General features: G+C 45.4%; 1 long non-coding RNA gene across 1 annotated transcript in view; it reads right to left on the bottom strand.

Annotated features, from left to right (window-relative positions):
• Nucleotides 1–350: 350 nt before the first annotated feature.
• LOC306755236 overlaps nucleotides 351–16,809 on the bottom strand; it is a 124,686-nt gene continuing 108,227 nt past the window's right edge. Inside the window, exons 2-3 of the long non-coding RNA XR_013771290.1 lie at nucleotides 610–707; nucleotides 351–444 (exon numbers count right to left, since the gene is read on the bottom strand). This is a non-coding gene — a long non-coding RNA (uncharacterized lncRNA). The remainder of the gene's footprint in view (nucleotides 445–609; nucleotides 708–16,809) is intronic.

Genomic DNA, 16,809 nt, shown 5'->3' with positions numbered 1-16,809 from the left:
GAATGAACTGATTTCATATTTGGTTTTCTCCAAGAACAAAAGATCAAATAAAACTGGTAGAAGAATTTAGTTTTCCTCTCCTTATTTAAGGCAAATCTCTCAATAATCCTCCTATTAAAGTCTGAATGTCCCCAACAAGCTTATTCTCCATGAAGAGCATGGCATGGCGTTGAGGCGATCCTGTGTCTCACAGTCGAGTAGAAAAGCATTTCTCAGATTCAGCAGTTGTTATGGTGTTGACATAATGATCTGGAGAAGGCTGTGACTCATCTGAAGGTTGTTCTTTATGAGAAACTGCTACAGAGGCACTTCTGCACCACAACCTTAAACTTCACTGTTCTTGTAGAAGAGGGACAGTTCTGCCTTGGCCTTGTCCAACATGGGACATGCCTCAACAGTCGTGTTTAGCTGCTCCTCAGCGTGCACCAGGATGGTATCACAGACCTGAAGCAAACATCAAAAGTTTTCAATTATAAGAAAGTTAGACCTTAGCAATTCTATTTATAAGGGGTGTCAATAATTCTGTACCAGATCTTCAGTATTGTTCTAGCATCATGTGACCAAAGTAAGAATATAAACTACATGGATTTGACTGAAAATATGACTGACCTCTGTAGCCAGCCTCTGTTGTTCTCCTGGTCCCAGCATCCTGTCTCTTCACCGGCTGTCCAGCAGTGCTGTCCTCACAGAGAGACGGGACTGACATCCTGGTCCAAACAACATAATAACATAATGAAGGTTTTTATGCACTAAAAACATTCATGAAACACCATAATAATCTATATTCTACCGATCACTTGACCTGTTTAGGTCACAGTCTGGATTAAGAAAAGGTTTATCATGAAACATAAAAGAATCTTTCTTTAAATACCAAAAGAATAAAATGCGATGTGCTTCATAAGAATAATTTGCTGTGATGTCAAGTCAATAAACTTATGGCTTTTACAGTCTTAAATGAGTGACTGCTCTATTTAACAATAACTTTCTGAGTAAACAATAAATTATAATTTATATAAATATAAATATTTACCTGATGTTGAGCATGTTGTCTTTGAACCTCTGAAAAAGAGTTTTAATCCAGACAGGGTTGATGTTTAATTTCTGAAACTGGTTGAACAGCATATCCACATGAGTCATGGTTTGGTGGACCAGTACATTTTTTTTTCACTGGATAGACATTGTTTATGTCCATAAAAATACATTGGATCGGCATCAAAGTTAACTGCATTTCTATTTTCTAGGTCCTTCACCTCGTCCACAATGGAGGGGGGGGGGGCGGGGTGTCTTCGGCATGAGGCGAGGACCCGATGGATGCCGCTTGCGGCTTTAATTAGGGTCCGAGCCATACGAAGTATGGCAGGGCCCTATTGTTATTGTAATGTTTATTATTTTTGTCAGCACAACTCGGCCATTTTTGACCCCCTTAGGCCCCGTGAAAAGTTGCGAAACTTGGCACACACCTCAGTCCCGGCGAAAATAGCGATATTCTGGGGTCCGCGTGCACGCCAATGCAAAAATGCCTCGACGGCGCCCCCTAGAAACGCCAAAAATGACCTCTAGAATGGGGTCAAAAAAATTTAGTTTGACGTAGGACGACGAAATTCGGTACACATTTCTATCACATGAAGACAAGTAAAAAAGTCATTCAAACGCCTGTTGTCATGGCAACGGGCTGTCCGCCATCTTGGCGTTTGCGGCCATTTTTTTGCCCGTTTTTGTCAATTTGGGCGCATCGTATTTGAACGAACTAGTCTGAGGGGATTCATGCTATTGGCTCCACATTCGCCATAGAGCTTCGTGACAAGATGGGGACCAAAAGTTATTCAAATCTTTTTGATAGGAGAAAGCGTGTTACCGTGGCAACCCATGGAAAAAAGCGTTCTCGCCATGAAACACGGTTCACTCATATCTTCGCAGAAATACGTCCGATCGGAACCAAAATTAAAATAATTCATATTTGGTAGGTCCTTCACGCTTTGTAATATGTATTGTGGGGGGGGCGCATTCTGGGGGGGGCCCCTAGGGGCCCAATAGTCTACTTTGATCTAGGGCTACGAAATTCGGTACACATGTATAAGTAACCAAGACGAGCAAAAAACTCTATTGAGAACCTGTTACCATGGCAACGGGGTGTCCGCCATCTTGGCGTTTATGCCCTTTTTATCACTTTAAGCGCATCGTATTTGAACGAACTAGTCTGAGGGGATTCATGCTATTGGCTCCACATTCGCCATGGAGCTTCGTGACAAGATGGGGACCAAAAGTTATTCAAATCTTTTTAATAGGAGAAAGCGTGTTACCGTGGCAACCCATGGAAAAAAGCGTTCTCGCCATGAAACCCGGTTTGCTTATATCTCTGCAGAAATGCATCCGATCGGAACCAAAATTCCAATAATTCATATTTGGTAGGTACTTCACGCATTGTAATATGTATTGTGGGGGGGGGGCTCCTAGGGGCCCGATCGTCTACTTTGAGCTAGGGCTACGAAATTCGGTACACATGTGTATCAACCCTAGACAAGCAAAAAACTCAATTTACAACCTGTTACTATGGCAACGGAGTGTCCGCTATCTTGGAAAAAAACCTTCTCGCCATGAAACACGGTTTGCTTATATCTTTGCACTAATTCATACGATGTGCACCAAAACTGTAAATATTAATATTTGGTAGGTCCTTAACACATTATAGAATGTATTGTGGGGGGAGCACTTTTTGGGGGGCCCCAAGGGGCCCGATCGTCTACTTTCATCTCGGGCTACGAAATTCGGCACACATGTCTAACATCCCAAGACGAGCTAAAAAGTCAATGAAACACATGTTGCCATGGTAACGGGCTGTCCGCCATCTTGGGGTTTACACACTTTCATTTCTCAATATGTGAATTGTATTTCTCTATTAAAATGAACTGGCTGTGCGGGTCCTTCACATGTAGCATTAGGAGAACCAGGACTCGGGTGGAGAGTTCGGCATGAGGCGAGGACCCGATGGATGCTGCTTGCGGCTTTAATTATTAGGGTCCGAGCCATACGAAGTATGGCAAGGCCCTATTGTTATTGTAATGTTTATTATTATTATTCTCCTCGTTCTGAGCACAACTCACTCAATTTTGACCCCCTTAGACCCCGTGAAAAGTTGCGAAACTTGGCACACACCTCAGTCCCGGCGAAAATAGCGATATTCTGGGGTCTGCGTGCACGCCAATGTAAAAATGCCTCGACTGCGCCCCCTAGAAACGCCAAAAATGGCCTCTAGAATGGGGAAAAAAAATTTTAGTTTGACGTAGGACGACGAAATTCGGTACACATGTCTATCACATGAAGACAAGTAAAAAAGTCATTGAAACGCCTGTTGTCATGGCAACGGGCTTTCCGCCATCTTGGCGTTTGCGGCCATTTTTTGGCCCGTTTTTGTCAATTTGGGCGCATCGCATTTGAACGAACTAGTCTGAGGGGATTCATGCTATTGGCTCCACGTTCGCCATGGAGCTTCGTGACAAGATGGGGACCAAAAGTTATTCAAATCTTTTTGATAGGCGAAAGCGTGTTACCGTGGCAACCCATGGAAAAAAGCGATCTCGCCATGAAACACGGTTCACTCATATCTTCGCAGAAATACATCCGATCGGAACCAAAATTAAAATAATTTATATTTGGTAGGTCCTTCATGCATTGCAATATGTATTGTGGGGGGGGCGCATTTTGGGGGGGCCCCTAGGGGCCCGATAGTCTACTTTGACCTAGGGCTACGAAATTCGGTACACATGTATAAGTAACCAAGACGAGCAAAAAACTCTATTGAGAACCTGTTACCATGGCAACGGGGTGTCCGCCATCTTGGCGTTTATGCCCTTTTTATCACTTTAAGCGCATCGTATTTGAACGAACTAGTCTGAGGGGATTCATACTATTGGCTCCACATTCGCCATGGAGCTTCGTGACAAGATGGGGACAAAAAGTTATTCAAATCTTTATGATAGGAGAAAGCGTGTTACCGTGGCAACCCATGGAAAACAGAGTTCTCGCCATGAAACACGGTTTGCTTATATCTCTGCCAAAATGCATCCGATCGGAACCTAAATTCCAATAATTCATATTTGGCAGGTCCTTAACGCATTGTAATATGTATTGTGGGGGGGGCACATTTTAGGGGGGGCCCCTAGGGGCCCGATCGTCTACTTTGACCTAGGGCTACGAAATTCGGCACACATGTGTATCAACCCAAGACAAGCAAAAAACTTCATTGTGCAGCCGTTACCATGGCAACAGGGTGTCCGCCATCTTGCAAAAAAACCTTCTCGCCATCAAACACGGTTTGCCTATATCTTTGCACAAATTCATACGATGTGCACCAAAACGGTAACTATTCATATTTGGTAGGTCCTTAACACATTATAGAATGTATTGTGGGGGAGACACTTTTTGGGGGGGCCCCAAGGGGCCCGATCGTCTACTTTCATCTCGGGCTACGAAATTCGGCACACATGTGTATCATCCCAAGACGAGCTAAAAAGTCAATGAAACACATGTTGCCATGGTAACGGGCTGTCCGCCATCTTGGCGTTTACACACATTCTTTTCTCAATATGTGAATTGTATTTCTCTATTAAAATGAACTGGCTGTGCGGGTCCGTCACATTTAGCATTAGGAGAACCAGGACTCGGGTGGAGGGTTCGGCATGAGGCGAGGACCCGATGGATGCCGCTTGCGGCTTTAATTAGGGTCCGAGCCATACGAAGTATGGCAAGGCCCTATTGTTATTGTAATGTTTATTATTATTCTCCTCGTTCTGAGCACAACTCGGCCATTTTTGACCCCCTTAGGCCCCGTGAAAAGTTGCGAAACTTGGCACACACCTCAGTCCCGGCGAAAATAGCGATATTCTGGGGTCCGCGTGCACGCCAATGTGAAAATGCCTCGACGGCGCCCCCTAGAAACGCCAAAAATGGCCTCTAGAATGGGGGAAAAAAATTTTAGTTTGACGTAGGATGACGAAATTCGGTACACATGTCTATCACATCCAGACAAGTAAAAAAGTCATTGAAACGCCTGTTGTCATGGCAACGGGCTTTCCGCCATCTTGGCGTTTGCGGCCATTTTTTGGCCCGTTTTTGTCAATTTGGGCGCATCGCATTTGAACGAACTAGTCTGAGGCGAATCATGCTATTGGCTCCACATTCGCCATGGAGCTTCGTGACAAGATGGGGACCAAAAGTTATTCAAATCTTTTTGATAGGCGAAAGCGTGTTACCGTGGCAACCCATGGAAAAAAGCGATCTCGCCATGAAACACGGTTCACTCATATCTTCGCAGAAATACATCCGATCGGAACCAAAATTACAATAATTCATGTTTGGTAGGTCCTTCACGCATTGTAATATGTATTGTGGGGGGGGGGCGCATTTTGGGGGGGCCCCTAGGGGCCCGATAGTCTACTTTGACCTAGGGCTACGAAATTCGGTACACATGTATAAGTAACCAAGACGAGCAAAAAACTCTATTGACAACCTGTTACCATGGCAACGGGGTGTCCGCCATCTTGGCGTTTATGCCCTTTTTATCACTTTAAGCACATCGTATTTCAACGAACTAGTCTGAGGGGATTCAGGCTATTGGCTCCACATTCGCCATGGAGCTTCGTGACAAGATGGGGACCAAAAGTTATTCAAATCTTTCTGATAGGAGAAAGCGTGTTACCGTGGCAACCCATGGAAAAAAGCGTTCTCGCCATGAAACACGGTTTGCTTATATTTCTGCAGAAATACATCCGATCGGAACCAAAATTCCAATAATTCATATTTGGTAGGTCCTTAACGCGTTGTAATATGTATTGTGGGGGCGGCACATTTTGGGGGCGGCCCCTAGGGGCCCGATCGTCTTCTTTGAGCTAGGGCTACGAAATTCGGCACACATGTGTATCAACCCAAGACAAGCAAAAAACTTCATTGTGCAGCCGTTACCATGGCAACGGGGTATCCGCCATCTTGGAAAAAAAACCTTCTCGCCATGAAACACGGTTTGCTTATATCTTTGCACAAATTCATACGATGTGCACCAAAACTGTAACTATTCATATTTGGTAGGTCCTTAACACATTATAGAATGTATTGTGGGGGGGACACTTTTTGGGGGGGCCCCTAGGGGCCCGATCGTCTACTTTCATCTCGGGCTACGAAATTCGGCACACATGTGTATCATCCCAAGACAAGCTAAAAAGTCAATGAAACACATGTTGCCATGGTAACGGGCTGTCCGCCATCTTGGCGTTTACACATTCTTTTCTCAATATGTGAATTGTATTTCTCTATTAAAATGAACTGGCTGTGCGGGTCCTTCACATGTAGCATTAGGAGAACCAGGACTCGGGTGGAGGGTTCGGCATGAGGCGAGGACCCGATGGATGCCGCTTGCGGCTTTAATTAGGGTCCGAGCCATACGAAGTATGGCAGGGCCCTATTGTTATTGTAATGTTTATTATTATTCTCCTCGTTCTGAGCACAACTCGGCTATTTTTCACCCCCTTAGGCCCCGTGAAAAGTTGCGAAACTTGGCACACACCTCAGTCCCGGCGAAAATAGCGATATTCTGGGGTCCGCGTGCACGCCAATGCAAAAATGCCTCGACGGCGCCCCCTAGAAACGCCAAAAATGGCCTCTAGAATGGGGTCAAAAAAATTTAGTTTGACGTAGGACGACAAAATTCGGTACACATGTCTATCACATCAAGACAAGTAAAAAAGTCATTGAAACGCCTGTTGTCATGGCAACGGGCTTTCCGCCATCTTGGCGTTTGCGGCCATTTTTTGGCCCGTTTTTGTCAATTTGGGCGCATCGCATTTGAACGAACTAGTCTGAGGCGATTCATGCTATTGGCTCCACATTCGCCATGGAGCTTCGTGACAAGATGGGTACCAAAAGTTATTCAAATCTTTTTGATAGGAGAAAGCGTGTTACCGTGGCAACCCATGGAAAAAAGCGTTCTCGCCATGAAACACGGTTCACTCATATCTTCGCAGAAATACATCCGATCGGAACCAAAATTAAAATAATTCATGTTTGGTAGGTCCTTCACGCATTGTAATATGTATTGTGGGTGGGGCGCATTTTGGGGGGGGGGCCCTAGGGGCCCGATAGTCTACTTTGACCTATGGCTATGAAATTCGGTACACATGTATAAGTAACCAAGACGAGCAAAAAACTCTATTGAGAACCTGTTACCATGGCAACGGGGTGTCCGCCATCTTGGCGTTTATGCCCTTTTTATCACTTTAAGCGCATCGCATTTGAACGAACTAGTCTGAGGGGATTCAGGCTATTGGCTCCACATTCGCGATGGAGCTTCGTGACAAGATGGGGACCAAAAGCTATTCAAATCTTTCTGATAGGAGAAAGCGTGTTACCGTGGCAACCCATGGAAAAAAGCGTTCTCGCCATGAAACACGGTTCACTCATATCTTCGCAGAAATACATCCGATCGGAACCAAAATTCAGATAATTCATATTTGGTAGGTCCTTAACGCATTGTAATATGTATTGTGGGGGGGGGCACATTTTCGGGGGGGCCCCTAGGGGCCCGATTGTCTACTTTGACCTATGGCTACGAAATTCGGTACACATGTATAAGTAACCAAGACGAGCAAAAAAACTCTATTGAGAACCTGTTACCATGGCAACGGGGTGTCCGCCATCTTGGCGTTTATGCCCTTTTTATCACTTTAAGCGCATCGTATTTGAACGAACTAGTCTGAGGCGATTCATGCTATTGGCTCCACATTCGCCATGGAGCTTCGTGACAAGATGGGGACCAAAAGTTATTCAAATCTTTCTGATAGGAGAAAGCTTGTTACCGTGGCAACCCATGGAAAAAAGCGTTCTCGCCATGAAACACGGTTTGCTTATATCTCTGCAGAAATGCATCCGATCGGAACCAAAATTCCAATCATTCATATTTGGTAGGTCCTTAACGCATTGTAATATGTATTGTGGAGGGGGCACATTTTGGGGGCGGCCCCTAGGGGCCCGATCGTCTACTTTGACCTAGGGCTACGAAATTCGGTACACATGTATAAGTAACCAAGACGAGCAAAAAACTCTATTGAGAACCTGTTACCATGGCAACGGGGTGTCCGCCATCTTGAAAAAAATACTCCTCGCCATGAAACACGGTTCACTCATATCTTCGCAGAAATACATCCGATCGGAACCAAAATTCCAATACTTCATATTTGGTAGGTCCTTAACGCATTGTAATATGTATTGTAGGGGGGGGGGCACATTTTGGGGGGGCCCCTAGGGGCCCGATCGTCTACTTTGAGCTAGGGCTACGAAATCCGGCACACATGTGTATCAACCCTAGACAAGCAAAAAACTCAATTAAGCACCTGTTACCATGGCAATGGAGTGTCCGCCATCTTGGAAAAAAACCTTCTCGCCATGAAACACGGTTTGCTTATATCTTTGCACAAATTCATGCGATGTGCACCAAAACTTTAACTATTCATATTTGGTAGGTCCTTAACACATTATAGAATGTATTGTGGGGGGGGGGGCACTTTCTGGGGGGGGCCCTCAGGAGCCCGATTGTCTACTTTCACCTATGGCTACGAAATCCGGCACACATGTGTAACAACCCAAGGCGAGTAAAAAAGTGCATTGACCACCTGTTACCATGGCAACGGGGTGTCCGCCATCTTGGTGTTTACGCCCATTTAGCACTGTATGTACATTGTTTTTGAACAAACTAGCTTTGGATTCGTGCCTTTTACTTCACATCCACCCGGAAGCTTTGTGGCGAGTTCGGGTGGAGGGTTCGGCATGAGGCGAGGACCCGATGGATGCCGCTTGCGGCTTTAATTAGGGTCCGAGCCATACGAAGTATGGCAAGGCCCTATTGTTATTGTAATGTTTATTATTTTAAGCACAACTCGCTCAATTTTGACCCCCTTAGACCCCGTGAAAAGTTGCGAAACTTGGCACACACCTCACGTCCGGTGAAAATTTCGATAATTTGGCGTTTGTATGCACGCCAATGCAAAAATGCCTCGACAGCGCCCCCTAGAAACGCCAAAAATGGCCTCTAGAATGGGGAAAAAAAATTTTAGTTTGACGTAGGACGACGAAATTCGGTACACATGTCTATCACATCAAGACAAGTAAAAAAGTCATTGAAACGCCTGTTGTCATGGCAACGGGCTTTCCGCCATCTTGGCGTTTGCGGCCATTTTTTTGCCCGTTTTTGTCAATTTGGGCGCATCGCATTTGAACGAACTAGTCTGAGGCGATTCATGCTATTGGCTCCACATTCGCCATGGAGCTTCGTGACGAGATGGGGACCAAAAGTTATTCAAATCTTTTTGATAGGCGAAAGCGTGTTACCGTGGCAACCCATGGAAAAAAGCGATCTCGCCATGAAACACGGTTCACTCATATCTTCGCAGAAATACATCCGATCGGAACCAAAATTAAAATAATTCATATTTGGTAGGTCCTTCACGCATTGTAATATATATTGTGGGGGGGGCGCATTTTGGGGGGGCCCCTAGGGGCCCGATCGTCTACTTTGAGCTAGGGCTACGAAATTCGGTACACATGTATAAGTAACCAAGACGAGCAAAAAACTCTATTGAGAACCTGTTACCATGGCAACGGGGTGGCCGCCATCTTGGCGTTTATGCCCTTTTTATCACTTTAAGCGCATCGTATTTGAACGAACTAGTCTGAGGGGATTCATGCTATTGGCTCCACATTCCCCATGGAGCTTCGTGACAAGATGGGGACAAAAAGTTATTCAAATCTTTCTGATAGGAGAAAGCGTGTTACCGTGGCAACCCATGGAAAAACGCGTTCTCGCCATGAAACACGGTTTGCTTATATCTCTGCCAAAATGCATCCGATTGGAACCAAAATTCCAATAATTCATATTTGGCAGGTCCTTAACGCGTTGTAATATGTATTGTGGGGGGGGCACATTTTGGGGGGGGCCCCTAGGGGCCCGATCGTCTACTTTGAGCTAGGGCTACGAAATTCGGCACACATGTGTATCAACCCAAGACAAGCAAAAAACTTCATTGTGCAGCCGTTACCATGGCAACGGGGTATCCGCCATCTTGGAAAAAAAACCTTCTCGCCATGAAACACGGTTTGCTTATATCTTTGCACAAATTCATACGATGTGCACCAAAACTGTAACTATTCATATTTGGTAGGTCCTTAACACATTATAGAATGTATTGTGGGGGGGACACTTTTTGGGGGGGCCCCTAGGGGCCCGATCGTCTACTTTCATCTCGGGCTACGAAATTCGGCACACATGTGTATCATCCCAAGACAAGCTAAAAAGTCAATGAAACACATGTTGCCATGGTAACGGGCTGTCCGCCATCTTGGCGTTTACACATTCTTTTCTCAATATGTGAATTGTATTTCTCTATTAAAATGAACTGGCTGTGCGGGTCCTTCACATGTAGCATTAGGAGAACCAGGACTCGGGTGGAGGGTTCGGCATGAGGCGAGGACCCGATGGATGCCGCTTGCGGCTTTAATTATTATTATTATTATTTTTTTCCTCAGCACAACTCACTCAATTTTGACCCCCTTAGACCTGGTGAAAAGTTGCGAAACTTGGCACACACCTCAGTCCCGGCGAAAATAGCGATATTCTGGGGTCCATGTGCACGCCAATGTAAAAATGCCTCGACGGCGCCCCCTAGAAACGCCAAAGATGGAAAATAAAATGGGGTGTCAAAAGTCTACTTTCACGTAGGACAACGAAATTCGGTACACATGTCTACCACCTCAAGACGACCAAAAAAGTCAATCGTAGACCTGGCGTCATGGCAACGGGATGTCAGCCATCTTGGCGTTTGCGGCCATTTTTTTGCCCGTTTTTGTCAATTTGGGCGCATCGCATTTGAACGAACTAGTCTGAGGCGATTCATGCTATTGGCTCCACATTCGCCATGGAGCTTCGTGACAAGATGGGGACCAAAAGTTATTCAAATCTTTTTGATAGGTGAAAGCGTGTTACCGTGGCAACCCATGGAAAAAAGCGATCTCGCCATGAAACACGGTTCACTCATATCTTCGCAGAAATACATCCGATCGGAACCAAAATTAAAATAATTCATATTTGGTAGGTCCTTCACGCATTGTAATATATATTGTGGGGGGGGCGCATTTTGGGGGGGCCCCTAGGGGCCCGATCGTCTACTTTGAGCTAGGGCTACGAAATTCGGTACACATGTATAAGTAACCAAGACGAGCAAAAAACTCTATTGAGAACCTGTTACCATGGCAACGGGGTGGCCGCCATCTTGGCGTTTATGCCCTTTTTATCACTTTAAGCGCATCGTATTTGAACGAACTAGTCTGAGGGGATTCATGCTATTGGCTCCACATTCCCCATGGAGCTTTGTGACAAGATGGGGACCAAAAGTTATTCAAATCTTTTTGATAGGTGAAAGCGTGTTACCGTGGCAACCCATGGAAAAATGCGTTCTCGCCATGAAACACGGTTTGCTTATATCTCTGCAGAAATTCATCCGATCGGAACCAAAATTCCAATTATTCATATTTGGTAGGTCCTTAACGCATTGTAATATGTATTGTGGGGGGGGCACATTTTGGGGGGGGCCCCTAGGGGCCCGATCGTCTACTTTGAGCTAGGGCTACGAAATTCGGCACACATGTGTATCAACCCGAGACAAGCATAAAACTCAATTAAGAGCCTGTTACCATGGCACTGGAGTGTCCGCCATCTTGGAAAAAAGCCTTCTCGCCATGAAACACGGTTTGCTTATATCTTTGCACAAATTCATGCGATGTGCACCAAAATTTTAACTATTCATATTTGGTAGGTCCTTAACACATTATAGAATGTATTGTGGGGGGGGCACTTTTTGGGGGGGCCCTCAGGGGCCCGATTGTCTACTTTCATCTTAGGCTACGAAATTCGGCACACATGTGTAACAACCCAAGGCGAGTAAAAAAGTGCATTGACCACCTGTTACCATGGCAACATGGTGTCCACCATCTTGGCGTTTATGCCTATTTATTACTGAATGTGCATTATTTTTTAACAAACTAGTTTTGGATTCATGCCTTTTACTTCACATCTACCCGGAAGCTTTGTGGTGAGTTCGGGTGGAGGGTTCGGCATGAGGCGAGGACCCGATGGATGCCGCTTGCGGCTTTAATTATTATTATTCTCGTTCTCGTTCTAAGCACAACTCACTCAATTTTGACCCCCTTAGACCCCGTGAAAAGTTGCGAAACTTGGCACACACCTCACGTCCGCTGAAAATTTCGATAATTTGGCGTTTGTATGCACGCCAATGCAAAAATGCCTTGACAGCGCCCCCTAGAAACACCAAAAATGGCCTCTAGAATAGGGAAAAAAAATTTTAGTTTGACGTAGGACGACGAAATTCGGTACACATGTCTATCACATCAAGACAAGTAAAAAAGTCATTGAAACGCCTGTTGTCATGGCAACGGGCTTTCCGCCATCTTGGCGTTTGCGGCCATTTGTTTGCCCGTTTTTGTCAATTTGGGCGCATCGCATTTGAACGAACTAGTCTGAGGCGATTCATGCTATTGGCTCCACATTCGCCATGGAGCTTCGTGACGAGATGGGGACCAAAAGTTATTCAAATCTTTTTGATAGGCGAAAGCGTGTTACCGTGGCAACCCATGGAAAAAAGCGTTCTCGCCATGAAACACGGTTTGCTTATATCTCTGCCAAAATGCATCCGATTGGAACCAAAATTCCAAATATTCATATTTGGCAGGTCCTTAACGCATTGTAATATGTATTGTGGGGGGGGCACATTTTGGGGGTGGCCCCTAGGGGCCCGATCGTCTACTTTGAGCTAGGGCTACGAAATTCGGCACACATGTGTATCAACCCAAGACAAGCAAAAAACTTCATTGTGCAGCCGTTACCATGGTAACGGGGTGTCCGCCATCTTGGAAAAAAAACTTCTCGCCATGAAACACGGTTTGCTTATATCTTTGCACAAATTCATACGATGTGCACCAAAACTGTAACTATTCATATTTGGTAGGTCCTTAACACATTATAGAATGTATTGTGGGGGGGAACCTTTTTGGGGGGGCCCCAAGGGGCCCTATCGTCTACTTTCATCTCGGGCTACGAAATTCGGCACACATGTGTATCATCCCAAGACAAGCTAAAAAGTCAATGAAACACATGTTGCCATGGTAACGGGCTGTCCGCCATCATGGCGTTTACACACAATCTTTTCTCAATATGTGAATTGTATTTCTCTATTAAAATGAACTGGCTGTGCGGGTCTTTCACATGTAGCATTAGGAGAACCAGGACTCGGGTGGAGGGTTCGGCATGAGGCGAGGACCCGATGGATGCCGCTTGCGGCTTTAATTATTATTATTATTATTATTCTCGTTCTAAGCACAACTCACTCAATTTTGACCCCCTTAGACCCCGTGAAAAGTTGCGAAACTTGGCACACACCTCAGTCCCGGCGAAAATAGCGATATTCTGGGGTCCGCGTGCACGCCAATGCAAAAATGCATCGACGGCGCCCCCTAGAAACGCCAAAAATGGCCTCTAGAATGGGGTCAAAAAAATTTAGTTTGACGTAGGACGACAAAATTCGGAACACATGTCTATCACATCAAGACAAGTAAAAAAGTCATTGAAACGCCTGTTGTCATGGCAACGGGCTTTCCGCCATCTTGGCGTTTGCGGCCATTTTTTGGCCCGTTTTTGTCAATTTGGGCGCATCGCATTTGAACGAACTAGTCTGAGGCGATTCATGCTATTGGCTCCACATTCGCCATGGAGCTTCGTGACAAGATGGGTACCAAAAGTTATTCAAATCTTTTTGATAGGAGAAAGCGTGTTACCGTGGCAACCCATGGAAAAAAGCGTTCTCGCCATGAAACACGGTTCACTCATATCTTCGCAGAAATACATCCGATCGGAACCAAAATTAAAATAATTCATGTTTGGTAGGTCCTTCACGCATTGTAATATGTATTGTGGGTGGGGCGCATTTTGGGGGGGGGCCCCTAGGGGCCCGATAGTCTACTTTGAGCTAGGGCTACGAAATTCGGTACACATGTATAAGTAACCAAGACGAGCAAAAAACTCTATTGAGAACCTGTTACCATGGCAACGGGGTGTCCGCCATCTTGGCGTTTATGCCCTTTTTATCACTTTAAGCGCATCGTATTTGAACGAACTAGTCTGAGGGGATTCAGGCTATTGGCTCCACATTCGCCATGGAGCTTCGTGACAAGATGGGGACCAAAAGCTATTCAAATCTTTCTGATAGGAGAAAGCGTGTTACCATGGCAACCCATGGAAAAAAGCGTTCTCGCCATGAAACACGGTTTGCTTATATCTCTGCAGAAATGCATCCGATCGGAACCAAAATTCAGATAATTCATATTTGGTAGGTCCTTAACGCATTGTAATATGTATTGTGGGGGGGGCACATTTTCGGGGGGGCCCCTAGGGGCCCGATCGTCTACTTTGAGCTAGGGCTACGAAATTCGGCACACGTGTATCAACCCAAGACAAGCAAAAAACTTCATTGTGCAGCCGTTACCATGGCAACAGGGTGTCCGCCATCTTGCAAAAAAACCTTCTCGCCATGAAACACGGTTTGCTTATATCTTTGCACAAATTCATACGATGTGCACCAAAACTGTAACTATTCATATTTGGTAGGTCCTTAACACATTATAGAATGTATTGTGGGGGGGACACTTTTTGGGGGGGCCCCAAGGGGCCCGATCGTCTACTTTCATCTCGGGCTACGAAATTCGGCATACATGTGTATCATCCCAAGACAAGCTACAAAGTCAATGAAACACATGTTGCCATGGTAACGGGCTGTCCGCCATCTTGGCGTTTACACACATTCTTTTCTCAATATGTGAATTGTATTTCTCTATTAAAATGAACTGGCTGTGCGGGTCCTTCACATGTAGCATTAGGAGAACCAGGACTGGGGTGGACGGTTCGGCATGAGGCGAGGACCCGATGGATGCCGCTTGCGGCTTTAATTAGGGTCCGAGCCATACGAAGTATGGCAAGGCCCTATTGTTATTGTAATGTTTATTAGGGTCCGAGCCATACGAAGTATGGCAAGGCCCTATTGTTATTGTAATGTTTATTATTATTTTAAGCACAACTCGCTCAATTTTGACCCCCTTAGGCCCCGTGAAAAGTTGCGAAACTTGGCACACACCTCACGTCCGGTGAAAATTTCGATAATCTGGCGTTTGTATGCACGCCAATGCAAAAATGCCTCGACGGCGCCCCCTAGAAACGCCAAAAATGGCCTCTAGAATGGGGAAAAAAATTTTTAGTTTGACGTAGGACGACGAAATTCGGTACACATGTCTATCACATCAAGACAAGTAAAAAAGTCATTGAAACGCCTGTTCTCATGGCAACGGGCTGTCCGCCATCTTGGCGTTTGCGGCCATTTTTTTGCCCGTTTTTGTCAATTTGGGCGCATCGTATTTGAACGAACTAGTCTGAGGCGATTCATGCTATTGGCTCCACGTTCGCCATGGAGCTTCGTGACAAGATGGGGACCAAAAGTTATTCAAATCTTTCTGATAGGAGAAAGCGTGTTACCGTGGCAACCCATAGAAAAAAGCGTTCTCGCCATGAAACACGGTTCACTCATATCCCTGCAGAAATACATCCGATCGGAACCAAAATTCTGATAATTCATATTTGGGAGGTCCTTAACGCATTGTAATATGTATTGTGTTGGGGGGGCACATCTTGGGGGGGGCCCCTAGGGGCCCGATCGTCTACTTTGACCTAGGGCTACGAAATTCGGCACACATGTGTATCAACCCTAGACAAGCAAAAAACTCAATTAACAACCTGTTACCATGGTAACGGAGTGTCCGCCATCTTGAAAAAAATACTCCTCGCCATGAAACACGGTTCACTCATATCTTCGCAGAAATAGATCCGATTGGAACCAAAATTCCAACAATTCATATTTGGGAGGTCCTTAACGCATTGTAATATGTATTGTGTTGGGGGGCACATTTTGGGGGGGCCCCTAGGGGCCCGATCGTCTACTTTGACCTAGGGCTACGAAATTCGGCACACATGTGTATCAACCCCAGACAAGCAAAAAACTCAATTAACAACCTGTTACCATGGTAACGGAGGTTCCGCCATCTTGGAAAAAAAACCTTCTCGCCATTATACACGGTTTGCTTATATCTTCGCACAAATTCATGCGATGTGCACCAAAACTGTAAATATTCATATTTGGCAGGTCCTTAACACATTATAGAATGTATTGTGGGGGGGGCACTTTTTTAGGGGGGCCCCTAGGGGCCCGATTGTCTACTTAGACCTAGGGCTACAAAATTCAGTACACATGTGTAACAACCCAAGGTGAGTAAAAAAGTGCATTGACCACCTGTTACCATGGCAACGGGGTGTCCGCCATCTTGGCGTTTACACCAATTTAGCACTGTATGTGCATTGTTTTTGAACAAACTAGTTTTGGATTCGTGCCTTTTACTTCACATCCACCCGGAAGCTTTGTGGCGAGTTCGGGTGGAGGGTTCGGCATGAGGCGAGGACCCGATGGATGCCGCTTGCGGCTTTAATTAGGGTCCGAGCCATACGAAGTATGGCAGGGCCCTATTGTTATTGTAATGTTTATTATTATTCTCCTAAGCACAACTCACTCAATTTTGACCCCCTTAGACCCCGTGAAAAGTTGCGAAACTTGGCACACACCTCACGTCCGGTGAAAATTTCGATAATTTGGCGTTTGT

This window comes from Telmatherina bonti, assembly GCF_933228915.1.
Source record: "Telmatherina bonti genome assembly, chromosome: 4".
In the NCBI taxonomy this organism is placed as follows: Eukaryota; Metazoa; Chordata; class Actinopteri; order Atheriniformes; family Telmatherinidae; genus Telmatherina; species Telmatherina bonti.
This window is presented reverse-complemented; position numbering and strand designations above follow the sequence as displayed.